At 54.7% G+C, this 21,257-nt stretch overlaps 52 non-coding genes across 52 annotated transcripts; 10 read left to right on the forward strand and 42 right to left on the reverse strand.

The window, feature by feature from the left end:
* Positions 1-169: 169 nt before the first annotated feature.
* On the reverse strand, positions 170-241 carry Trnae-uuc. The gene has a single exon. It is a non-coding gene; the product is annotated as a tRNA-Glu (tRNA).
* Positions 242-522: 281 nt separating this feature from the next.
* Trnam-cau lies at positions 523-595 on the reverse strand. Its single transcript has one exon. It is a non-coding gene; the product is annotated as a tRNA-Met (tRNA).
* A 293-nt stretch (positions 596-888) lies between these two features.
* Positions 889-959, reverse strand: Trnag-gcc. The gene has a single exon. It is a non-coding gene; the product is annotated as a tRNA-Gly (tRNA).
* Positions 960-1,300: 341 nt separating this feature from the next.
* On the forward strand, positions 1,301-1,372 carry Trnag-ucc. The gene has a single exon. It is a non-coding gene; the product is annotated as a tRNA-Gly (tRNA).
* A 576-nt stretch (positions 1,373-1,948) lies between these two features.
* Trnai-aau lies at positions 1,949-2,022 on the reverse strand. The gene has a single exon. It is a non-coding gene; the product is annotated as a tRNA-Ile (tRNA).
* Positions 2,023-2,220: 198 nt separating this feature from the next.
* Trnae-uuc lies at positions 2,221-2,292 on the reverse strand. Its single transcript has one exon. It is a non-coding gene; the product is annotated as a tRNA-Glu (tRNA).
* Positions 2,293-2,573: 281 nt separating this feature from the next.
* Positions 2,574-2,646, reverse strand: Trnam-cau. The gene has a single exon. It is a non-coding gene; the product is annotated as a tRNA-Met (tRNA).
* Positions 2,647-2,939: 293 nt separating this feature from the next.
* Positions 2,940-3,010, reverse strand: Trnag-gcc. Its single transcript has one exon. It is a non-coding gene; the product is annotated as a tRNA-Gly (tRNA).
* A 341-nt stretch (positions 3,011-3,351) lies between these two features.
* On the forward strand, positions 3,352-3,423 carry Trnag-ucc. The gene has a single exon. It is a non-coding gene; the product is annotated as a tRNA-Gly (tRNA).
* A 576-nt stretch (positions 3,424-3,999) lies between these two features.
* On the reverse strand, positions 4,000-4,073 carry Trnai-aau. The gene has a single exon. It is a non-coding gene; the product is annotated as a tRNA-Ile (tRNA).
* A 198-nt stretch (positions 4,074-4,271) lies between these two features.
* Trnae-uuc lies at positions 4,272-4,343 on the reverse strand. The gene has a single exon. It is a non-coding gene; the product is annotated as a tRNA-Glu (tRNA).
* Positions 4,344-4,624: 281 nt separating this feature from the next.
* On the reverse strand, positions 4,625-4,697 carry Trnam-cau. Its single transcript has one exon. It is a non-coding gene; the product is annotated as a tRNA-Met (tRNA).
* Positions 4,698-4,990: 293 nt separating this feature from the next.
* Positions 4,991-5,061, reverse strand: Trnag-gcc. The gene has a single exon. It is a non-coding gene; the product is annotated as a tRNA-Gly (tRNA).
* Positions 5,062-5,402: 341 nt separating this feature from the next.
* Positions 5,403-5,474, forward strand: Trnag-ucc. The gene has a single exon. It is a non-coding gene; the product is annotated as a tRNA-Gly (tRNA).
* A 576-nt stretch (positions 5,475-6,050) lies between these two features.
* Trnai-aau lies at positions 6,051-6,124 on the reverse strand. The gene has a single exon. It is a non-coding gene; the product is annotated as a tRNA-Ile (tRNA).
* Positions 6,125-6,322: 198 nt separating this feature from the next.
* Positions 6,323-6,394, reverse strand: Trnae-uuc. The gene has a single exon. It is a non-coding gene; the product is annotated as a tRNA-Glu (tRNA).
* A 281-nt stretch (positions 6,395-6,675) lies between these two features.
* Trnam-cau lies at positions 6,676-6,748 on the reverse strand. Its single transcript has one exon. It is a non-coding gene; the product is annotated as a tRNA-Met (tRNA).
* A 293-nt stretch (positions 6,749-7,041) lies between these two features.
* Trnag-gcc lies at positions 7,042-7,112 on the reverse strand. The gene has a single exon. It is a non-coding gene; the product is annotated as a tRNA-Gly (tRNA).
* Positions 7,113-7,453: 341 nt separating this feature from the next.
* Trnag-ucc lies at positions 7,454-7,525 on the forward strand. The gene has a single exon. It is a non-coding gene; the product is annotated as a tRNA-Gly (tRNA).
* Positions 7,526-8,101: 576 nt separating this feature from the next.
* Trnai-aau lies at positions 8,102-8,175 on the reverse strand. Its single transcript has one exon. It is a non-coding gene; the product is annotated as a tRNA-Ile (tRNA).
* A 198-nt stretch (positions 8,176-8,373) lies between these two features.
* Positions 8,374-8,445, reverse strand: Trnae-uuc. The gene has a single exon. It is a non-coding gene; the product is annotated as a tRNA-Glu (tRNA).
* A 281-nt stretch (positions 8,446-8,726) lies between these two features.
* Positions 8,727-8,799, reverse strand: Trnam-cau. The gene has a single exon. It is a non-coding gene; the product is annotated as a tRNA-Met (tRNA).
* Positions 8,800-9,092: 293 nt separating this feature from the next.
* Positions 9,093-9,163, reverse strand: Trnag-gcc. The gene has a single exon. It is a non-coding gene; the product is annotated as a tRNA-Gly (tRNA).
* A 341-nt stretch (positions 9,164-9,504) lies between these two features.
* Trnag-ucc lies at positions 9,505-9,576 on the forward strand. The gene has a single exon. It is a non-coding gene; the product is annotated as a tRNA-Gly (tRNA).
* A 576-nt stretch (positions 9,577-10,152) lies between these two features.
* Positions 10,153-10,226, reverse strand: Trnai-aau. The gene has a single exon. It is a non-coding gene; the product is annotated as a tRNA-Ile (tRNA).
* A 198-nt stretch (positions 10,227-10,424) lies between these two features.
* On the reverse strand, positions 10,425-10,496 carry Trnae-uuc. Its single transcript has one exon. It is a non-coding gene; the product is annotated as a tRNA-Glu (tRNA).
* A 281-nt stretch (positions 10,497-10,777) lies between these two features.
* Trnam-cau lies at positions 10,778-10,850 on the reverse strand. The gene has a single exon. It is a non-coding gene; the product is annotated as a tRNA-Met (tRNA).
* A 293-nt stretch (positions 10,851-11,143) lies between these two features.
* Trnag-gcc lies at positions 11,144-11,214 on the reverse strand. Its single transcript has one exon. It is a non-coding gene; the product is annotated as a tRNA-Gly (tRNA).
* A 341-nt stretch (positions 11,215-11,555) lies between these two features.
* On the forward strand, positions 11,556-11,627 carry Trnag-ucc. The gene has a single exon. It is a non-coding gene; the product is annotated as a tRNA-Gly (tRNA).
* Positions 11,628-12,203: 576 nt separating this feature from the next.
* Positions 12,204-12,277, reverse strand: Trnai-aau. The gene has a single exon. It is a non-coding gene; the product is annotated as a tRNA-Ile (tRNA).
* Positions 12,278-12,475: 198 nt separating this feature from the next.
* On the reverse strand, positions 12,476-12,547 carry Trnae-uuc. Its single transcript has one exon. It is a non-coding gene; the product is annotated as a tRNA-Glu (tRNA).
* Positions 12,548-12,828: 281 nt separating this feature from the next.
* Positions 12,829-12,901, reverse strand: Trnam-cau. The gene has a single exon. It is a non-coding gene; the product is annotated as a tRNA-Met (tRNA).
* A 293-nt stretch (positions 12,902-13,194) lies between these two features.
* Trnag-gcc lies at positions 13,195-13,265 on the reverse strand. The gene has a single exon. It is a non-coding gene; the product is annotated as a tRNA-Gly (tRNA).
* Positions 13,266-13,606: 341 nt separating this feature from the next.
* On the forward strand, positions 13,607-13,678 carry Trnag-ucc. The gene has a single exon. It is a non-coding gene; the product is annotated as a tRNA-Gly (tRNA).
* A 576-nt stretch (positions 13,679-14,254) lies between these two features.
* Positions 14,255-14,328, reverse strand: Trnai-aau. The gene has a single exon. It is a non-coding gene; the product is annotated as a tRNA-Ile (tRNA).
* Positions 14,329-14,526: 198 nt separating this feature from the next.
* On the reverse strand, positions 14,527-14,598 carry Trnae-uuc. Its single transcript has one exon. It is a non-coding gene; the product is annotated as a tRNA-Glu (tRNA).
* Positions 14,599-14,879: 281 nt separating this feature from the next.
* On the reverse strand, positions 14,880-14,952 carry Trnam-cau. The gene has a single exon. It is a non-coding gene; the product is annotated as a tRNA-Met (tRNA).
* A 293-nt stretch (positions 14,953-15,245) lies between these two features.
* On the reverse strand, positions 15,246-15,316 carry Trnag-gcc. Its single transcript has one exon. It is a non-coding gene; the product is annotated as a tRNA-Gly (tRNA).
* A 341-nt stretch (positions 15,317-15,657) lies between these two features.
* Positions 15,658-15,729, forward strand: Trnag-ucc. The gene has a single exon. It is a non-coding gene; the product is annotated as a tRNA-Gly (tRNA).
* A 576-nt stretch (positions 15,730-16,305) lies between these two features.
* Positions 16,306-16,379, reverse strand: Trnai-aau. The gene has a single exon. It is a non-coding gene; the product is annotated as a tRNA-Ile (tRNA).
* Positions 16,380-16,577: 198 nt separating this feature from the next.
* Positions 16,578-16,649, reverse strand: Trnae-uuc. The gene has a single exon. It is a non-coding gene; the product is annotated as a tRNA-Glu (tRNA).
* A 281-nt stretch (positions 16,650-16,930) lies between these two features.
* Positions 16,931-17,003, reverse strand: Trnam-cau. The gene has a single exon. It is a non-coding gene; the product is annotated as a tRNA-Met (tRNA).
* Positions 17,004-17,296: 293 nt separating this feature from the next.
* On the reverse strand, positions 17,297-17,367 carry Trnag-gcc. The gene has a single exon. It is a non-coding gene; the product is annotated as a tRNA-Gly (tRNA).
* Positions 17,368-17,708: 341 nt separating this feature from the next.
* On the forward strand, positions 17,709-17,780 carry Trnag-ucc. The gene has a single exon. It is a non-coding gene; the product is annotated as a tRNA-Gly (tRNA).
* Positions 17,781-18,356: 576 nt separating this feature from the next.
* Positions 18,357-18,430, reverse strand: Trnai-aau. Its single transcript has one exon. It is a non-coding gene; the product is annotated as a tRNA-Ile (tRNA).
* Positions 18,431-18,628: 198 nt separating this feature from the next.
* Trnae-uuc lies at positions 18,629-18,700 on the reverse strand. Its single transcript has one exon. It is a non-coding gene; the product is annotated as a tRNA-Glu (tRNA).
* Positions 18,701-18,981: 281 nt separating this feature from the next.
* Positions 18,982-19,054, reverse strand: Trnam-cau. Its single transcript has one exon. It is a non-coding gene; the product is annotated as a tRNA-Met (tRNA).
* Positions 19,055-19,347: 293 nt separating this feature from the next.
* On the reverse strand, positions 19,348-19,418 carry Trnag-gcc. Its single transcript has one exon. It is a non-coding gene; the product is annotated as a tRNA-Gly (tRNA).
* A 341-nt stretch (positions 19,419-19,759) lies between these two features.
* Positions 19,760-19,831, forward strand: Trnag-ucc. The gene has a single exon. It is a non-coding gene; the product is annotated as a tRNA-Gly (tRNA).
* A 586-nt stretch (positions 19,832-20,417) lies between these two features.
* Positions 20,418-20,491, reverse strand: Trnai-aau. Its single transcript has one exon. It is a non-coding gene; the product is annotated as a tRNA-Ile (tRNA).
* A 198-nt stretch (positions 20,492-20,689) lies between these two features.
* Positions 20,690-20,761, reverse strand: Trnae-uuc. The gene has a single exon. It is a non-coding gene; the product is annotated as a tRNA-Glu (tRNA).
* A 281-nt stretch (positions 20,762-21,042) lies between these two features.
* Trnam-cau lies at positions 21,043-21,115 on the reverse strand. Its single transcript has one exon. It is a non-coding gene; the product is annotated as a tRNA-Met (tRNA).
* Positions 21,116-21,257: the final 142 nt, after the last annotated feature.

Genomic DNA, 21,257 nt, shown 5'->3' on the forward strand with positions numbered 1-21,257 from the left:
TGGAATCAGGTGGCATGAAGCCATACACCATTCCTATGGTCGTCGTGTGTCTGCTTCCCTAGTCTATATTCTGCTGACGGTCACGAAACAGTAGCTATATTGCGAGCAGGACGGGAAACGGCCGCTCGGACAGCTCAAACTTGTCACGATTCGTGTGGAAAAAATTCCGTTCCGGTACCGGGAATCGAACCCGGGCCTCCTGGGTGAAAGCCAGGTATCCTAGCCACTAGACCACACCGGATGCGGCCGTTTCATTCGACCGTTCGTACGGTCGCTTGTCGCATTGTCGCTCTCTTTGCGAGCATCTTTGCACATACTGACTGGCAAGGCGCGCACCTCAAACGTCGCAGAGCAATGCTTTTGGCTTCATGCTCTGCTGGGAGAAGAGGAATAGGGAAGCTGTATGTAGCAATAACAGGAAGTAAACATTTTCCCGCTGAAGCGTTGAAACGTTGCGGATAACAAACAAGAAATAAGTTGGCGCCCTAGCAACAGCACCACCTTCAGTCACAGAAAATTAGATGCCCCGGGTGAGGATCGAACTCACGACCTTAAGATTATGAGACTTACGCGCTGCCTACTGCGCTACCGAGGCAGGCGATCGTTAGACCTTCTGGAATCTTGGTAAGTACCGAATACAAGTGGTAGAGAGTCTGCACTCCCTGGCTCATTTTTTCTGTTGCTACACGTGCATTCACGGCGCGGCAGGCAACTTGCGATGCTAGGCCGACGCCAGTATGTACAATAGCACGCAGGAGTCCAAACGAGCAGTCGTCCGCGCTGCATGATTGGTTCTTTCCACACGGAATCCCGCGGTTCATTCTCATGGCTCACGCAGTTCGAGTGCGAAAGACACGCAGCACCCCTACCGGAGAAAAAACAAAATGATGCATCGGCCGGGAATCGAACCCGGGCCGCCCGCGTGGCAGGCGAGCATTCTACCACTGAACCACCGATGCTCGGGCCAGCGGTACCTTCACGCTGCTTCCCGAGCAGATGTCTCAAGGGAAAGTGGGACTGCCGTCAAGCGCCGTAGCATTCTGTGGAGAAGATGCTGCAGACGCTGAATCCTGCACTGCACTGCTTAAAGATGCCGCCAGAACGCGGTCCTCTGCGTACTCTTGCGCCGCCGGCGCCGACTCTTGCCAAAGGATGCGAAATGTGCGCGGATACGCTGTCCGAATGCGTCTGGATGTGCTCCCCTAGCCTGCCTCGAAATGCGCCTGCCGGGTACGATCACCTTCGGCCGCTGCCGACAGGCGGGAAGCCGACTCAGCGCGGTGGCGGGGCGCTCGCTTGTGCGGTGGTGGTGTAATGGTCAGCATAGTTGCCTTCCAAGCAGTTGATCCGGGTTCGATTCCCGGCCACCGCAGCAGGCTTTTAATTTCGCGTATGAGTACTTTTGCCACGCGCTCTTAAACTATTGTTTTTTCGCCCTCTTACTCGCTGCATACCAGCCCTTAGTGTGTCTCGACTTGTCTCGACTTTGCTCAGCTGACGCGAGAGCTGACGCTCTCAAATCGGCCTATATCAAAACGACAAGCACGAGAAACGACTGAGAGAGGTAAGGAGAGGCGAGGCGAGGCGATGGACACACAGCACGCCCCCTTCATTTCACGGTGGCGTCTCCCTGGCCGAATCGGGCTGTAGCTCCGAAAACAAAGGAGAAACAAAAATAGGAAGTAAAACTGCCAATACTGCCCTGTGTTCCCATGCGCTCACCCGCCCAAGTACTGACAAGGGCCAAAGTTGTTACGCATCGGCAATCGGACATTTTCTCTAACCAGTGTATTCAAGATATTATGGCCATTGCCGAGTGAATGCTGTAGTGCTTCCCGACGAGTCGGGTTCGGATCCTCTGTCAACTTCCACGCAGGGTGATGATCATTTGGTCATCACACTCGCCAGCTGAAATCGGCGCTGCCTTTTCGCAGTAGTAAAAGAGAAGTGGCCCGTGGGGGGATCGAACCCACGACCTTCGCGTTATTAGCACGACGCTCTAACCAACTGAGCTAACGGGCCTCGGCAGATGCAGTTGCTCAGCCCTACGCTGGAATCAGGTGGCATGAAGCCATACACCATTCCTATGGTCGTCGTGTGTCTGCTTCCCTAGTCTATATTCTGCTGACGGTCACGAAACAGTAGCTATATTGCGAGCAGGACGGGAAACGGCCGCTCGGACAGCTCAAACTTGTCACGATTCGTGTGGAAAAAATTCCGTTCCGGTACCGGGAATCGAACCCGGGCCTCCTGGGTGAAAGCCAGGTATCCTAGCCACTAGACCACACCGGATGCGGCCGTTTCATTCGACCGTTCGTACGGTCGCTTGTCGCATTGTCGCTCTCTTTGCGAGCATCTTTGCACATACTGACTGGCAAGGCGCGCACCTCAAACGTCGCAGAGCAATGCTTTTGGCTTCATGCTCTGCTGGGAGAAGAGGAATAGGGAAGCTGTATGTAGCAATAACAGGAAGTAAACATTTTCCCGCTGAAGCGTTGAAACGTTGCGGATAACAAACAAGAAATAAGTTGGCGCCCTAGCAACAGCACCACCTTCAGTCACAGAAAATTAGATGCCCCGGGTGAGGATCGAACTCACGACCTTAAGATTATGAGACTTACGCGCTGCCTACTGCGCTACCGAGGCAGGCGATCGTTAGACCTTCTGGAATCTTGGTAAGTACCGAATACAAGTGGTAGAGAGTCTGCACTCCCTGGCTCATTTTTTCTGTTGCTACACGTGCATTCACGGCGCGGCAGGCAACTTGCGATGCTAGGCCGACGCCAGTATGTACAATAGCACGCAGGAGTCCAAACGAGCAGTCGTCCGCGCTGCATGATTGGTTCTTTCCACACGGAATCCCGCGGTTCATTCTCATGGCTCACGCAGTTCGAGTGCGAAAGACACGCAGCACCCCTACCGGAGAAAAAACAAAATGATGCATCGGCCGGGAATCGAACCCGGGCCGCCCGCGTGGCAGGCGAGCATTCTACCACTGAACCACCGATGCTCGGGCCAGCGGTACCTTCACGCTGCTTCCCGAGCAGATGTCTCAAGGGAAAGTGGGACTGCCGTCAAGCGCCGTAGCATTCTGTGGAGAAGATGCTGCAGACGCTGAATCCTGCACTGCACTGCTTAAAGATGCCGCCAGAACGCGGTCCTCTGCGTACTCTTGCGCCGCCGGCGCCGACTCTTGCCAAAGGATGCGAAATGTGCGCGGATACGCTGTCCGAATGCGTCTGGATGTGCTCCCCTAGCCTGCCTCGAAATGCGCCTGCCGGGTACGATCACCTTCGGCCGCTGCCGACAGGCGGGAAGCCGACTCAGCGCGGTGGCGGGGCGCTCGCTTGTGCGGTGGTGGTGTAATGGTCAGCATAGTTGCCTTCCAAGCAGTTGATCCGGGTTCGATTCCCGGCCACCGCAGCAGGCTTTTAATTTCGCGTATGAGTACTTTTGCCACGCGCTCTTAAACTATTGTTTTTTCGCCCTCTTACTCGCTGCATACCAGCCCTTAGTGTGTCTCGACTTGTCTCGACTTTGCTCAGCTGACGCGAGAGCTGACGCTCTCAAATCGGCCTATATCAAAACGACAAGCACGAGAAACGACTGAGAGAGGTAAGGAGAGGCGAGGCGAGGCGATGGACACACAGCACGCCCCCTTCATTTCACGGTGGCGTCTCCCTGGCCGAATCGGGCTGTAGCTCCGAAAACAAAGGAGAAACAAAAATAGGAAGTAAAACTGCCAATACTGCCCTGTGTTCCCATGCGCTCACCCGCCCAAGTACTGACAAGGGCCAAAGTTGTTACGCATCGGCAATCGGACATTTTCTCTAACCAGTGTATTCAAGATATTATGGCCATTGCCGAGTGAATGCTGTAGTGCTTCCCGACGAGTCGGGTTCGGATCCTCTGTCAACTTCCACGCAGGGTGATGATCATTTGGTCATCACACTCGCCAGCTGAAATCGGCGCTGCCTTTTCGCAGTAGTAAAAGAGAAGTGGCCCGTGGGGGGATCGAACCCACGACCTTCGCGTTATTAGCACGACGCTCTAACCAACTGAGCTAACGGGCCTCGGCAGATGCAGTTGCTCAGCCCTACGCTGGAATCAGGTGGCATGAAGCCATACACCATTCCTATGGTCGTCGTGTGTCTGCTTCCCTAGTCTATATTCTGCTGACGGTCACGAAACAGTAGCTATATTGCGAGCAGGACGGGAAACGGCCGCTCGGACAGCTCAAACTTGTCACGATTCGTGTGGAAAAAATTCCGTTCCGGTACCGGGAATCGAACCCGGGCCTCCTGGGTGAAAGCCAGGTATCCTAGCCACTAGACCACACCGGATGCGGCCGTTTCATTCGACCGTTCGTACGGTCGCTTGTCGCATTGTCGCTCTCTTTGCGAGCATCTTTGCACATACTGACTGGCAAGGCGCGCACCTCAAACGTCGCAGAGCAATGCTTTTGGCTTCATGCTCTGCTGGGAGAAGAGGAATAGGGAAGCTGTATGTAGCAATAACAGGAAGTAAACATTTTCCCGCTGAAGCGTTGAAACGTTGCGGATAACAAACAAGAAATGAGTTGGCGCCCTAGCAACAGCACCACCTTCAGTCACAGAAAATTAGATGCCCCGGGTGAGGATCGAACTCACGACCTTAAGATTATGAGACTTACGCGCTGCCTACTGCGCTACCGAGGCAGGCGATCGTTAGACCTTCTGGAATCTTGGTAAGTACCGAATACAAGTGGTAGAGAGTCTGCACTCCCTGGCTCATTTTTTCTGTTGCTACACGTGCATTCACGGCGCGGCAGGCAACTTGCGATGCTAGGCCGACGCCAGTATGTACAATAGCACGCAGGAGTCCAAACGAGCAGTCGTCCGCGCTGCATGATTGGTTCTTTCCACACGGAATCCCGCGGTTCATTCTCATGGCTCACGCAGTTCGAGTGCGAAAGACACGCAGCACCCCTACCGGAGAAAAAACAAAATGATGCATCGGCCGGGAATCGAACCCGGGCCGCCCGCGTGGCAGGCGAGCATTCTACCACTGAACCACCGATGCTCGGGCCAGCGGTACCTTCACGCTGCTTCCCGAGCAGATGTCTCAAGGGAAAGTGGGACTGCCGTCAAGCGCCGTAGCATTCTGTGGAGAAGATGCTGCAGACGCTGAATCCTGCACTGCACTGCTTAAAGATGCCGCCAGAACGCGGTCCTCTGCGTACTCTTGCGCCGCCGGCGCCGACTCTTGCCAAAGGATGCGAAATGTGCGCGGATACGCTGTCCGAATGCGTCTGGATGTGCTCCCCTAGCCTGCCTCGAAATGCGCCTGCCGGGTACGATCACCTTCGGCCGCTGCCGACAGGCGGGAAGCCGACTCAGCGCGGTGGCGGGGCGCTCGCTTGTGCGGTGGTGGTGTAATGGTCAGCATAGTTGCCTTCCAAGCAGTTGATCCGGGTTCGATTCCCGGCCACCGCAGCAGGCTTTTAATTTCGCGTATGAGTACTTTTGCCACGCGCTCTTAAACTATTGTTTTTTCGCCCTCTTACTCGCTGCATACCAGCCCTTAGTGTGTCTCGACTTGTCTCGACTTTGCTCAGCTGACGCGAGAGCTGACGCTCTCAAATCGGCCTATATCAAAACGACAAGCACGAGAAACGACTGAGAGAGGTAAGGAGAGGCGAGGCGAGGCGATGGACACACAGCACGCCCCCTTCATTTCACGGTGGCGTCTCCCTGGCCGAATCGGGCTGTAGCTCCGAAAACAAAGGAGAAACAAAAATAGGAAGTAAAACTGCCAATACTGCCCTGTGTTCCCATGCGCTCACCCGCCCAAGTACTGACAAGGGCCAAAGTTGTTACGCATCGGCAATCGGACATTTTCTCTAACCAGTGTATTCAAGATATTATGGCCATTGCCGAGTGAATGCTGTAGTGCTTCCCGACGAGTCGGGTTCGGATCCTCTGTCAACTTCCACGCAGGGTGATGATCATTTGGTCATCACACTCGCCAGCTGAAATCGGCGCTGCCTTTTCGCAGTAGTAAAAGAGAAGTGGCCCGTGGGGGGATCGAACCCACGACCTTCGCGTTATTAGCACGACGCTCTAACCAACTGAGCTAACGGGCCTCGGCAGATGCAGTTGCTCAGCCCTACGCTGGAATCAGGTGGCATGAAGCCATACACCATTCCTATGGTCGTCGTGTGTCTGCTTCCCTAGTCTATATTCTGCTGACGGTCACGAAACAGTAGCTATATTGCGAGCAGGACGGGAAACGGCCGCTCGGACAGCTCAAACTTGTCACGATTCGTGTGGAAAAAATTCCGTTCCGGTACCGGGAATCGAACCCGGGCCTCCTGGGTGAAAGCCAGGTATCCTAGCCACTAGACCACACCGGATGCGGCCGTTTCATTCGACCGTTCGTACGGTCGCTTGTCGCATTGTCGCTCTCTTTGCGAGCATCTTTGCACATACTGACTGGCAAGGCGCGCACCTCAAACGTCGCAGAGCAATGCTTTTGGCTTCATGCTCTGCTGGGAGAAGAGGAATAGGGAAGCTGTATGTAGCAATAACAGGAAGTAAACATTTTCCCGCTGAAGCGTTGAAACGTTGCGGATAACAAACAAGAAATAAGTTGGCGCCCTAGCAACAGCACCACCTTCAGTCACAGAAAATTAGATGCCCCGGGTGAGGATCGAACTCACGACCTTAAGATTATGAGACTTACGCGCTGCCTACTGCGCTACCGAGGCAGGCGATCGTTAGACCTTCTGGAATCTTGGTAAGTACCGAATACAAGTGGTAGAGAGTCTGCACTCCCTGGCTCATTTTTTCTGTTGCTACACGTGCATTCACGGCGCGGCAGGCAACTTGCGATGCTAGGCCGACGCCAGTATGTACAATAGCACGCAGGAGTCCAAACGAGCAGTCGTCCGCGCTGCATGATTGGTTCTTTCCACACGGAATCCCGCGGTTCATTCTCATGGCTCACGCAGTTCGAGTGCGAAAGACACGCAGCACCCCTACCGGAGAAAAAACAAAATGATGCATCGGCCGGGAATCGAACCCGGGCCGCCCGCGTGGCAGGCGAGCATTCTACCACTGAACCACCGATGCTCGGGCCAGCGGTACCTTCACGCTGCTTCCCGAGCAGATGTCTCAAGGGAAAGTGGGACTGCCGTCAAGCGCCGTAGCATTCTGTGGAGAAGATGCTGCAGACGCTGAATCCTGCACTGCACTGCTTAAAGATGCCGCCAGAACGCGGTCCTCTGCGTACTCTTGCGCCGCCGGCGCCGACTCTTGCCAAAGGATGCGAAATGTGCGCGGATACGCTGTCCGAATGCGTCTGGATGTGCTCCCCTAGCCTGCCTCGAAATGCGCCTGCCGGGTACGATCACCTTCGGCCGCTGCCGACAGGCGGGAAGCCGACTCAGCGCGGTGGCGGGGCGCTCGCTTGTGCGGTGGTGGTGTAATGGTCAGCATAGTTGCCTTCCAAGCAGTTGATCCGGGTTCGATTCCCGGCCACCGCAGCAGGCTTTTAATTTCGCGTATGAGTACTTTTGCCACGCGCTCTTAAACTATTGTTTTTTCGCCCTCTTACTCGCTGCATACCAGCCCTTAGTGTGTCTCGACTTGTCTCGACTTTGCTCAGCTGACGCGAGAGCTGACGCTCTCAAATCGGCCTATATCAAAACGACAAGCACGAGAAACGACTGAGAGAGGTAAGGAGAGGCGAGGCGAGGCGATGGACACACAGCACGCCCCCTTCATTTCACGGTGGCGTCTCCCTGGCCGAATCGGGCTGTAGCTCCGAAAACAAAGGAGAAACAAAAATAGGAAGTAAAACTGCCAATACTGCCCTGTGTTCCCATGCGCTCACCCGCCCAAGTACTGACAAGGGCCAAAGTTGTTACGCATCGGCAATCGGACATTTTCTCTAACCAGTGTATTCAAGATATTATGGCCATTGCCGAGTGAATGCTGTAGTGCTTCCCGACGAGTCGGGTTCGGATCCTCTGTCAACTTCCACGCAGGGTGATGATCATTTGGTCATCACACTCGCCAGCTGAAATCGGCGCTGCCTTTTCGCAGTAGTAAAAGAGAAGTGGCCCGTGGGGGGATCGAACCCACGACCTTCGCGTTATTAGCACGACGCTCTAACCAACTGAGCTAACGGGCCTCGGCAGATGCAGTTGCTCAGCCCTACGCTGGAATCAGGTGGCATGAAGCCATACACCATTCCTATGGTCGTCGTGTGTCTGCTTCCCTAGTCTATATTCTGCTGACGGTCACGAAACAGTAGCTATATTGCGAGCAGGACGGGAAACGGCCGCTCGGACAGCTCAAACTTGTCACGATTCGTGTGGAAAAAATTCCGTTCCGGTACCGGGAATCGAACCCGGGCCTCCTGGGTGAAAGCCAGGTATCCTAGCCACTAGACCACACCGGATGCGGCCGTTTCATTCGACCGTTCGTACGGTCGCTTGTCGCATTGTCGCTCTCTTTGCGAGCATCTTTGCACATACTGACTGGCAAGGCGCGCACCTCAAACGTCGCAGAGCAATGCTTTTGGCTTCATGCTCTGCTGGGAGAAGAGGAATAGGGAAGCTGTATGTAGCAATAACAGGAAGTAAACATTTTCCCGCTGAAGCGTTGAAACGTTGCGGATAACAAACAAGAAATAAGTTGGCGCCCTAGCAACAGCACCACCTTCAGTCACAGAAAATTAGATGCCCCGGGTGAGGATCGAACTCACGACCTTAAGATTATGAGACTTACGCGCTGCCTACTGCGCTACCGAGGCAGGCGATCGTTAGACCTTCTGGAATCTTGGTAAGTACCGAATACAAGTGGTAGAGAGTCTGCACTCCCTGGCTCATTTTTTCTGTTGCTACACGTGCATTCACGGCGCGGCAGGCAACTTGCGATGCTAGGCCGACGCCAGTATGTACAATAGCACGCAGGAGTCCAAACGAGCAGTCGTCCGCGCTGCATGATTGGTTCTTTCCACACGGAATCCCGCGGTTCATTCTCATGGCTCACGCAGTTCGAGTGCGAAAGACACGCAGCACCCCTACCGGAGAAAAAACAAAATGATGCATCGGCCGGGAATCGAACCCGGGCCGCCCGCGTGGCAGGCGAGCATTCTACCACCGAACCACCGATGCTCGGGCCAGCGGTACCTTCACGCTGCTTCCCGAGCAGATGTCTCAAGGGAAAGTGGGACTGCCGTCAAGCGCCGTAGCATTCTGTGGAGAAGATGCTGCAGACGCTGAATCCTGCACTGCACTGCTTAAAGATGCCGCCAGAACGCGGTCCTCTGCGTACTCTTGCGCCGCCGGCGCCGACTCTTGCCAAAGGATGCGAAATGTGCGCGGATACGCTGTCCGAATGCGTCTGGATGTGCTCCCCTAGCCTGCCTCGAAATGCGCCTGCCGGGTACGATCACCTTCGGCCGCTGCCGACAGGCGGGAAGCCGACTCAGCGCGGTGGCGGGGCGCTCGCTTGTGCGGTGGTGGTGTAATGGTCAGCATAGTTGCCTTCCAAGCAGTTGATCCGGGTTCGATTCCCGGCCACCGCAGCAGGCTTTTAATTTCGCGTATGAGTACTTTTGCCACGCGCTCTTAAACTATTGTTTTTTCGCCCTCTTACTCGCTGCATACCAGCCCTTAGTGTGTCTCGACTTGTCTCGACTTTGCTCAGCTGACGCGAGAGCTGACGCTCTCAAATCGGCCTATATCAAAACGACAAGCACGAGAAACGACTGAGAGAGGTAAGGAGAGGCGAGGCGAGGCGATGGACACACAGCACGCCCCCTTCATTTCACGGTGGCGTCTCCCTGGCCGAATCGGGCTGTAGCTCCGAAAACAAAGGAGAAACAAAAATAGGAAGTAAAACTGCCAATACTGCCCTGTGTTCCCATGCGCTCACCCGCCCAAGTACTGACAAGGGCCAAAGTTGTTACGCATCGGCAATCGGACATTTTCTCTAACCAGTGTATTCAAGATATTATGGCCATTGCCGAGTGAATGCTGTAGTGCTTCCCGACGAGTCGGGTTCGGATCCTCTGTCAACTTCCACGCAGGGTGATGATCATTTGGTCATCACACTCGCCAGCTGAAATCGGCGCTGCCTTTTCGCAGTAGTAAAAGAGAAGTGGCCCGTGGGGGGATCGAACCCACGACCTTCGCGTTATTAGCACGACGCTCTAACCAACTGAGCTAACGGGCCTCGGCAGATGCAGTTGCTCAGCCCTACGCTGGAATCAGGTGGCATGAAGCCATACACCATTCCTATGGTCGTCGTGTGTCTGCTTCCCTAGTCTATATTCTGCTGACGGTCACGAAACAGTAGCTATATTGCGAGCAGGACGGGAAACGGCCGCTCGGACAGCTCAAACTTGTCACGATTCGTGTGGAAAAAATTCCGTTCCGGTACCGGGAATCGAACCCGGGCCTCCTGGGTGAAAGCCAGGTATCCTAGCCACTAGACCACACCGGATGCGGCCGTTTCATTCGACCGTTCGTACGGTCGCTTGTCGCATTGTCGCTCTCTTTGCGAGCATCTTTGCACATACTGACTGGCAAGGCGCGCACCTCAAACGTCGCAGAGCAATGCTTTTGGCTTCATGCTCTGCTGGGAGAAGAGGAATAGGGAAGCTGTATGTAGCAATAACAGGAAGTAAACATTTTCCCGCTGAAGCGTTGAAACGTTGCGGATAACAAACAAGAAATAAGTTGGCGCCCTAGCAACAGCACCACCTTCAGTCACAGAAAATTAGATGCCCCGGGTGAGGATCGAACTCACGACCTTAAGATTATGAGACTTACGCGCTGCCTACTGCGCTACCGAGGCAGGCGATCGTTAGACCTTCTGGAATCTTGGTAAGTACCGAATACAAGTGGTAGAGAGTCTGCACTCCCTGGCTCATTTTTTCTGTTGCTACACGTGCATTCACGGCGCGGCAGGCAACTTGCGATGCTAGGCCGACGCCAGTATGTACAATAGCACGCAGGAGTCCAAACGAGCAGTCGTCCGCGCTGCATGATTGGTTCTTTCCACACGGAATCCCGCGGTTCATTCTCATGGCTCACGCAGTTCGAGTGCGAAAGACACGCAGCACCCCTACCGGAGAAAAAACAAAATGATGCATCGGCCGGGAATCGAACCCGGGCCGCCCGCGTGGCAGGCGAGCATTCTACCACTGAACCACCGATGCTCGGGCCAGCGGTACCTTCACGCTGCTTCCCGAGCAGATGTCTCAAGGGAAAGTGGGACTGCCGTCAAGCGCCGTAGCATTCTGTGGAGAAGATGCTGCAGACGCTGAATCCTGCACTGCACTGCTTAAAGATGCCGCCAGAACGCGGTCCTCTGCGTACTCTTGCGCCGCCGGCGCCGACTCTTGCCAAAGGATGCGAAATGTGCGCGGATACGCTGTCCGAATGCGTCTGGATGTGCTCCCCTAGCCTGCCTCGAAATGCGCCTGCCGGGTACGATCACCTTCGGCCGCTGCCGACAGGCGGGAAGCCGACTCAGCGCGGTGGCGGGGCGCTCGCTTGTGCGGTGGTGGTGTAATGGTCAGCATAGTTGCCTTCCAAGCAGTTGATCCGGGTTCGATTCCCGGCCACCGCAGCAGGCTTTTAATTTCGCGTATGAGTACTTTTGCCACGCGCTCTTAAACTATTGTTTTTTCGCCCTCTTACTCGCTGCATACCAGCCCTTAGTGTGTCTCGACTTGTCTCGACTTTGCTCAGCTGACGCGAGAGCTGACGCTCTCAAATCGGCCTATATCAAAACGACAAGCACGAGAAACGACTGAGAGAGGTAAGGAGAGGCGAGGCGAGGCGATGGACACACAGCACGCCCCCTTCATTTCACGGTGGCGTCTCCCTGGCCGAATCGGGCTGTAGCTCCGAAAACAAAGGAGAAACAAAAATAGGAAGTAAAACTGCCAATACTGCCCTGTGTTCCCATGCGCTCACCCGCCCAAGTACTGACAAGGGCCAAAGTTGTTACGCATCGGCAATCGGACATTTTCTCTAACCAGTGTATTCAAGATATTATGGCCATTGCCGAGTGAATGCTGTAGTGCTTCCCGACGAGTCGGGTTCGGATCCTCTGTCAACTTCCACGCAGGGTGATGATCATTTGGTCATCACACTCGCCAGCTGAAATCGGCGCTGCCTTTTCGCAGTAGTAAAAGAGAAGTGGCCCGTGGGGGGATCGAACCCACGACCTTCGCGTTATTAGCACGACGCTCTAACCAACTGAGCTAACGGGCCTCGGCAGATGCAGTTGCTCAGCCCTACGCTGGAATCAGGTGGCATGAAGCCATACACCATTCCTATGGTCGTCGTGTGTCTGCTTCCCTAGTCTATATTCTGCTGACGGTCACGAAACAGTAGCTATATTGCGAGCAGGACGGGAAACGGCCGCTCGGACAGCTCAAACTTGTCACGATTCGTGTGGAAAAAATTCCGTTCCGGTACCGGGAATCGAACCCGGGCCTCCTGGGTGAAAGCCAGGTATCCTAGCCACTAGACCACACCGGATGCGGCCGTTTCATTCGACCGTTCGTACGGTCGCTTGTCGCATTGTCGCTCTCTTTGCGAGCATCTTTGCACATACTGACTGGCAAGGCGCGCACCTCAAACGTCGCAGAGCAATGCTTTTGGCTTCATGCTCTGCTGGGAGAAGAGGAATAGGGAAGCTGTATGTAGCAATAACAGGAAGTAAACATTTTCCCGCTGAAGCGTTGAAACGTTGCGGATAACAAACAAGAAATAAGTTGGCGCCCTAGCAACAGCACCACCTTCAGTCACAGAAAATTAGATGCCCCGGGTGAGGATCGAACTCACGACCTTAAGATTATGAGACTTACGCGCTGCCTACTGCGCTACCGAGGCAGGCGATCGTTAGACCTTCTGGAATCTTGGTAAGTACCGAATACAAGTGGTAGAGAGTCTGCACTCCCTGGCTCATTTTTTCTGTTGCTACACGTGCATTCACGGCGCGGCAGGCAACTTGCGATGCTAGGCCGACGCCAGTATGTACAATAGCACGCAGGAGTCCAAACGAGCAGTCGTCCGCGCTGCATGATTGGTTCTTTCCACACGGAATCCCGCGGTTCATTCTCATGGCTCACGCAGTTCGAGTGCGAAAGACACGCAGCACCCCTACCGGAGAAAAAACAAAATGATGCATCGGCCGGGAATCGAACCCGGGCCGCCCGCGTGGCAGGCGAGCATTCTACCACTGAACCACCGATGCTCGGGCCAGCGGTACCTTCACGCTGCTTCCCGAGCAGATGTCTCAAGGGAAAGTGGGACTGCCGTCAAGCGCCGTAGCATTCTGTGGAGAAGATGCTGCAGACGCTGAATCCTGCACTGCACTGCTTAAAGATGCCGCCAGAACGCGGTCCTCTGCGTACTCTTGCGCCGCCGGCGCCGACTCTTGCCAAAGGATGCGAAATGTGCGCGGATACGCTGTCCGAATGCGTCTGGATGTGCTCCCCTAGCCTGCCTCGAAATGCGCCTGCCGGGTACGATCACCTTCGGCCGCTGCCGACAGGCGGGAAGCCGACTCAGCGCGGTGGCGGGGCGCTCGCTTGTGCGGTGGTGGTGTAATGGTCAGCATAGTTGCCTTCCAAGCAGTTGATCCGGGTTCGATTCCCGGCCACCGCAGCAGGCTTTTAATTTCGCGTATGAGTACTTTTGCCACGCGCTCTTAAACTATTGTTTTTTCGCCCTCTTACTCGCTGCATACCAGCCCTTAGTGTGTCTCGACTTGTCTCGACTTTGCTCAGCTGACGCGAGAGCTGACGCTCTCAAATCGGCCTATATCAAAACGACAAGCACGAGAAACGACTGAGAGAGGTAAGGAGAGGCGAGGCGAGGCGATGGACACACAGCACGCCCCCTTCATTTCACGGTGGCGTCTCCCTGGCCGAATCGGGCTGTAGCTCCGAAAACAAAGGAGAAACAAAAATAGGAAGTAAAACTGCCAATACTGCCCTGTGTTCCCATGCGCTCACCCGCCCAAGTACTGACAAGGGCCAAAGTTGTTACGCATCGGCAATCGGACATTTTCTCTAACCAGTGTATTCAAGATATTATGGCCATTGCCGAGTGAATGCTGTAGTGCTTCCCGACGAGTCGGGTTCGGATCCTCTGTCAACTTCCACGCAGGGTGATGATCATTTGGTCATCACACTCGCCAGCTGAAATCGGCGCTGCCTTTTCGCAGTAGTAAAAGAGAAGTGGCCCGTGGGGGGATCGAACCCACGACCTTCGCGTTATTAGCACGACGCTCTAACCAACTGAGCTAACGGGCCTCGGCAGATGCAGTTGCTCAGCCCTACGCTGGAATCAGGTGGCATGAAGCCATACACCATTCCTATGGTCGTCGTGTGTCTGCTTCCCTAGTCTATATTCTGCTGACGGTCACGAAACAGTAGCTATATTGCGAGCAGGACGGGAAACGGCCGCTCGGACAGCTCAAACTTGTCACGATTCGTGTGGAAAAAATTCCGTTCCGGTACCGGGAATCGAACCCGGGCCTCCTGGGTGAAAGCCAGGTATCCTAGCCACTAGACCACACCGGATGCGGCCGTTTCATTCGACCGTTCGTACGGTCGCTTGTCGCATTGTCGCTCTCTTTGCGAGCATCTTTGCACATACTGACTGGCAAGGCGCGCACCTCAAACGTCGCAGAGCAATGCTTTTGGCTTCATGCTCTGCTGGGAGAAGAGGAATAGGGAAGCTGTATGTAGCAATAACAGGAAGTAAACATTTTCCCGCTGAAGCGTTGAAACGTTGCGGATAACAAACAAGAAATAAGTTGGCGCCCTAGCAACAGCACCACCTTCAGTCACAGAAAATTAGATGCCCCGGGTGAGGATCGAACTCACGACCTTAAGATTATGAGACTTACGCGCTGCCTACTGCGCTACCGAGGCAGGCGATCGTTAGACCTTCTGGAATCTTGGTAAGTACCGAATACAAGTGGTAGAGAGTCTGCACTCCCTGGCTCATTTTTTCTGTTGCTACACGTGCATTCACGGCGCGGCAGGCAACTTGCGATGCTAGGCCGACGCCAGTATGTACAATAGCACGCAGGAGTCCAAACGAGCAGTCGTCCGCGCTGCATGATTGGTTCTTTCCACATGGAATCCCGCGGTTCATTCTCATGGCTCACGCAGTTCGAGTGCGAAAGACACGCAGCACCCCTACCGGAGAAAAAACAAAATGATGCATCGGCCGGGAATCGAACCCGGGCCGCCCGCGTGGCAGGCGAGCATTCTACCACTGAACCACCGATGCTCGGGCCAGCGGTACCTTCACGCTGCTTCCCGAGCAGATGTCTCAAGGGAAAGTGGGACTGCCGTCAAGCGCCGTAGCATTCTGTGGAGAAGATGCTGCAGACGCTGAATCCTGCACTGCACTGCTTAAAGATGCCGCCAGAACGCGGTCCTCTGCGTACTCTTGCGCCGCCGGCGCCGACTCTTGCCAAAGGATGCGAAATGTGCGCGGATACGCTGTCCGAATGCGTCTGGATGTGCTCCCCTAGCCTGCCTCGAAATGCGCCTGCCGGGTACGATCACCTTCGGCCGCTGCCGACAGGCGGGAAGCCGACTCAGCGCGGTGGCGGGGCGCTCGCTTGTGCGGTGGTGGTGTAATGGTCAGCATAGTTGCCTTCCAAGCAGTTGATCCGGGTTCGATTCCCGGCCACCGCAGCAGGCTTTTAATTTCGCGTATGAGTACTTTTGCCACGCGCTCTTAAACTATTGTTTTTTCGCCCTCTTACTCGCTGCATACCAGCCCTTAGTGTGTCTCGACTTGTCTCGACTTTGCTCAGCTGACGCGAGAGCTGACGCTCTCAAATCGGCCTATATCAAAACGACAAGCACGAGAAACGACTGAGAGAGGTAAGGAGAGGCGAGGCGAGGCGATGGACACACAGCACGCCCCCTTCATTTCACGGTGGCGTCTCCCTGGCCGAATCGGGCTGTAGCTCCGAAAACAAAGGAGAAACAAAAATAGGAAGTAAAACTGCCAATACTGCCCTGTGTTCCCATGCGCTCACCCGCCCAAGTACTGACAAGGGCCAAAGTTGTTACGCATCGGCAATCGGACATTTTCTCTAACCAGTGTATTCAAGATATTATGGCCATTGCCGAGTGAATGCTGTAGTGCTTCCCGACGAGTCGGGTTCGGATCCTCTGTCAACTTCCACGCAGGGTGATGATCATTTGGTCATCACACTCGCCAGCTGAAATCGGCGCTGCCTTTTCGCAGTAGTAAAAGAGAAGTGGCCCGTGGGGGGATCGAACCCACGACCTTCGCGTTATTAGCACGACGCTCTAACCAACTGAGCTAACGGGCCTCGGCAGATGCAGTTGCTCAGCCCTACGCTGGAATCAGGTGGCATGAAGCCATACACCATTCCTATGGTCGTCGTGTGTCTGCTTCCCTAGTCTATATTCTGCTGACGGTCACGAAACAGTAGCTATATTGCGAGCAGGACGGGAAACGGCCGCTCGGACAGCTCAAACTTGTCACGATTCGTGTGGAAAAAATTCCGTTCCGGTACCGGGAATCGAACCCGGGCCTCCTGGGTGAAAGCCAGGTATCCTAGCCACTAGACCACACCGGATGCGGCCGTTTCATTCGACCGTTCGTACGGTCGCTTGTCGCATTGTCGCTCTCTTTGCGAGCATCTTTGCACATACTGACTGGCAAGGCGCGCACCTCAAACGTCGCAGAGCAATGCTTTTGGCTTCATGCTCTGCTGGGAGAAGAGGAATAGGGAAGCTGTATGTAGCAATAACAGGAAGTAAACATTTTCCCGCTGAAGCGTTGAAACGTTGCGGATAACAAACAAGAAATAAGTTGGCGCCCTAGCAACAGCACCACCTTCAGTCACAGAAAATTAGATGCCCCGGGTGAGGATCGAACTCACGACCTTAAGATTATGAGACTTACGCGCTGCCTACTGCGCTACCGAGGCAGGCGATCGTTAGACCTTCTGGAATCTTGGTAAGTACCGAATACAAGTGGTAGAGAGTCTGCACTCCCTGGCTCATTTTTTCTGTTGCTACACGTGCATTCACGGCGCGGCAGGCAACTTGCGATGCTAGGCCGACGCCAGTATGTACAATAGCACGCAGGAGTCCAAACGAGCAGTCGTCCGCGCTGCATGATTGGTTCTTTCCACACGGAATCCCGCGGTTCATTCTCATGGCTCACGCAGTTCGAGTGCGAAAGACACGCAGCACCCCTACCGGAGAAAAAACAAAATGATGCATCGGCCGGGAATCGAACCCGGGCCGCCCGCGTGGCAGGCGAGCATTCTACCACTGAACCACCGATGCTCGGGCCAGCGGTACCTTCACGCTGCTTCCCGAGCAGATGTCTCAAGGGAAAGTGGGACTGCCGTCAAGCGCCGTAGCATTCTGTGGAGAAGATGCTGCAGACGCTGAATCCTGCACTGCACTGCTTAAAGATGCCGCCAGAACGCGGTCCTCTGCGTACTCTTGCGCCGCCGGCGCCGACTCTTGCCAAAGGATGCGAAATGTGCGCGGATACGCTGTCCGAATGCGTCTGGATGTGCTCCCCTAGCCTGCCTCGAAATGCGCCTGCCGGGTACGATCACCTTCGGCCGCTGCCGACAGGCGGGAAGCCGACTCAGCGCGGTGGCGGGGCGCTCGCTTGTGCGGTGGTGGTGTAATGGTCAGCATAGTTGCCTTCCAAGCAGTTGATCCGGGTTCGATTCCCGGCCACCGCAGCAGGCTTTTAATTTCGCGTATGAGTACTTTTGCCACGCGCTCTTAAACTATTGTTTTTTCGCCCTCTTACTCGCTGCATACCAGCCCTTAGTGTGTCTCGACTTGTCTCGACTTTGCTCAGCTGACGCGAGAGCTGACGCTCTCAAATCGGCCTATATCAAAACGACAAGCACGAGAAACGACTGAGAGAGGTAAGGAGAGGCGAGGCGAGGCGATGGACACACAGCACGCCCCCTTCATTTCACGGTGGCGTCTCCCTGGCCGAATCGGGCTGTAGCTCCGAAAACAAAGGAGAAACAAAAATAGGAAGTAAAACTGCCAATACTGCCCTGTGTTCCCATGCGCTCACCCGCCCAAGTACTGACAAGGGCCAAAGTTGTTACGCATCGGCAATCGGACATTTTCTCTAACCAGTGTATTCAAGATATTATGGCCATTGCCGAGTGAATGCTGTAGTGCTTCCCGACGAGTCGGGTTCGGATCCTCTGTCAACTTCCACGCAGGGTGATGATCATTTGGTCATCACACTCGCCAGCTGAAATCGGCGCTGCCTTTTCGCAGTAGTAAAAGAGAAGTGGCCCGTGGGGGGATCGAACCCACGACCTTCGCGTTATTAGCACGACGCTCTAACCAACTGAGCTAACGGGCCTCGGCAGATGCAGTTGCTCAGCCCTACGCTGGAATCAGGTGGCATGAAGCCATACACCATTCCTATGGTCGTCGTGTGTCTGCTTCCCTAGTCTATATTCTGCTGACGGTCACGAAACAGTAGCTATATTGCGAGCAGGACGGGAAACGGCCGCTCGGACAGCTCAAACTTGTCACGATTCGTGTGGAAAAAATTCCGTTCCGGTACCGGGAATCGAACCCGGGCCTCCTGGGTGAAAGCCAGGTATCCTAGCCACTAGACCACACCGGATGCGGCCGTTTCATTCGACCGTTCGTACGGTCGCTTGTCGCATTGTCGCTCTCTTTGCGAGCATCTTTGCACATACTGACTGGCAAGGCGCGCACCTCAAACGTCGCAGAGCAATGCTTTTGGCTTCATGCTCTGCTGGGAGAAGAGGAATAGGGAAGCTGTATGTAGCAATAACAGGAAGTAAACATTTTCCCGCTGAAGCGTTGAAACGTTGCGGATAACAAACAAGAAATAAGTTGGCGCCCTAGCAACAGCACCACCTTCAGTCACAGAAAATTAGATGCCCCGGGTGAGGATCGAACTCACGACCTTAAGATTATGAGACTTACGCGCTGCCTACTGCGCTACCGAGGCAGGCGATCGTTAGACCTTCTGGAATCTTGGTAAGTACCGAATACAAGTGGTAGAGAGTCTGCACTCCCTGGCTCATTTTTTCTGTTGCTACACGTGCATTCACGGCGCGGCAGGCAACTTGCGATGCTAGGCCGACGCCAGTATGTACAATAGCACGCAGGAGTCCAAACGAGCAGTCGTCCGCGCTGCATGATTGGTTCTTTCCACACGGAATCCCGCGGTTCATTCTCATGGCTCACGCAGTTCGAGTGCGAAAGACACGCAGCACCCCTACCGGAGAAAAAACAAAATGATGCATCGGCCGGGAATCGAACCCGGGCCGCCCGCGTGGCAGGCGAGCATTCTACCACTGAACCACCGATGCTCGGGCCAGCGGTACCTTCACGCTGCTTCCCGAGCAGATGTCTCAAGGGAAAGTGGGACTGCCGTCAAGCGCCGTAGCATTCTGTGGAGAAGATGCTGCAGACGCTGAATCCTGCACTGCACTGCTTAAAGATGCCGCCAGAACGCGGTCCTCTGCGTACTCTTGCGCCGCCGGCGCCGACTCTTGCCAAAGGATGCGAAATGTGCGCGGATACGCTGTCCGAATGCGTCTGGATGTGCTCCCCTAGCCTGCCTCGAAATGCGCCTGCCGGGTACGATCACCTTCGGCCGCTGCCGACAGGCGGGAAGCCGACTCAGCGCGGTGGCGGGGCGCTCGCTTGTGCGGTGGTGGTGTAATGGTCAGCATAGTTGCCTTCCAAGCAGTTGATCCGGGTTCGATTCCCGGCCACCGCAGCAGGCTTTTAATTTCGCGTATGAGTACTTTTGCCACGCGCTCTTAAACTATTGTTTTTTCGCCCTCTTACTCGCTGCATACCAGCCCTTAGTGTGTCTCGACTTGTCTCGACTTTGCTCAGCTGACGCGAGAGCTGACGCTCTCAAATCGGCCTATATCAAAACGACAAGCACGAGAAACGACTGAGAGAGGTAAGGAGAGGCGAGGCGAGGCGATGGACACACAGCACGCCCCCTTCATTTCACGGTGGCGTCTCCCTGGCCGAATCGGGCTGTAGCTCCGAAAACAAAGGAGAAACAAAAATAGGAAGTAAAACTGCCAATACTGCCCTGTGTTCCCATGCGCTCTCCCGCCCAAGTACTGACAAGGGCCAAAGTTGTTACGCATCGGCAATCGGACATTTTCTTTCATTTTCTCTAACCAGTGTATTCAAGATATTATGGCCATTGCCGAGTGAATGCTGTAGTGCTTCCCGACGAGTCGGGTTCGGATCCTCTGTCAACTTCCACGCAGGGTGATGATCATTTGGTCATCACACTCGCCAGCTGAAATCGGCGCTGCCTTTTCGCAGTAGTAAAAGAGAAGTGGCCCGTGGGGGGATCGAACCCACGACCTTCGCGTTATTAGCACGACGCTCTAACCAACTGAGCTAACGGGCCTCGGCAGATGCAGTTGCTCAGCCCTACGCTGGAATCAGGTGGCATGAAGCCATACACCATTCCTATGGTCGTCGTGTGTCTGCTTCCCTAGTCTATATTCTGCTGACGGTCACGAAACAGTAGCTATATTGCGAGCAGGACGGGAAACGGCCGCTCGGACAGCTCAAACTTGTCACGATTCGTGTGGAAAAAATTCCGTTCCGGTACCGGGAATCGAACCCGGGCCTCCTGGGTGAAAGCCAGGTATCCTAGCCACTAGACCACACCGGATGCGGCCGTTTCATTCGACCGTTCGTACGGTCGCTTGTCGCATTGTCGCTCTCTTTGCGAGCATCTTTGCACATACTGACTGGCAAGGCGCGCACCTCAAACGTCGCAGAGCAATGCTTTTGGCTTCATGCTCTGCTGGGAGAAGAGGAATAGGGAAGCTGTATGTAGCAATAACAGGAAGTAAACATTTTCCCGCTGAAGCGTTGAAACGTTGCGGATAACAAACAAGAAATAAGTTGGCGCCCTAGCAACAGCACCACCTTCAGTCACAGAAAATTAGATGCCCCGGGTGAGGATCGAACTCACGACCTTAAGATTATGAGACTTACGCGCTGCCTACTGCGCTACCGAGGCAGGCGATCGTTAGACCTTCTGGAATCTTGGTAAGTACCGAATACAAGTGGTAGAGAGTCTGCACTCCCTGGCTCATTTTTTCTGTTGCTACACGTGCATTCACGGCGCGGCAGGCAACTTGCGATGCTAGGCCGACGCCAGT

This window comes from Schistocerca americana, unplaced genomic scaffold (genome assembly GCF_021461395.2).
Source record: "Schistocerca americana isolate TAMUIC-IGC-003095 unplaced genomic scaffold, iqSchAmer2.1 HiC_scaffold_133, whole genome shotgun sequence".
In the NCBI taxonomy this organism is placed as follows: Eukaryota; Metazoa; Arthropoda; class Insecta; order Orthoptera; family Acrididae; genus Schistocerca; species Schistocerca americana.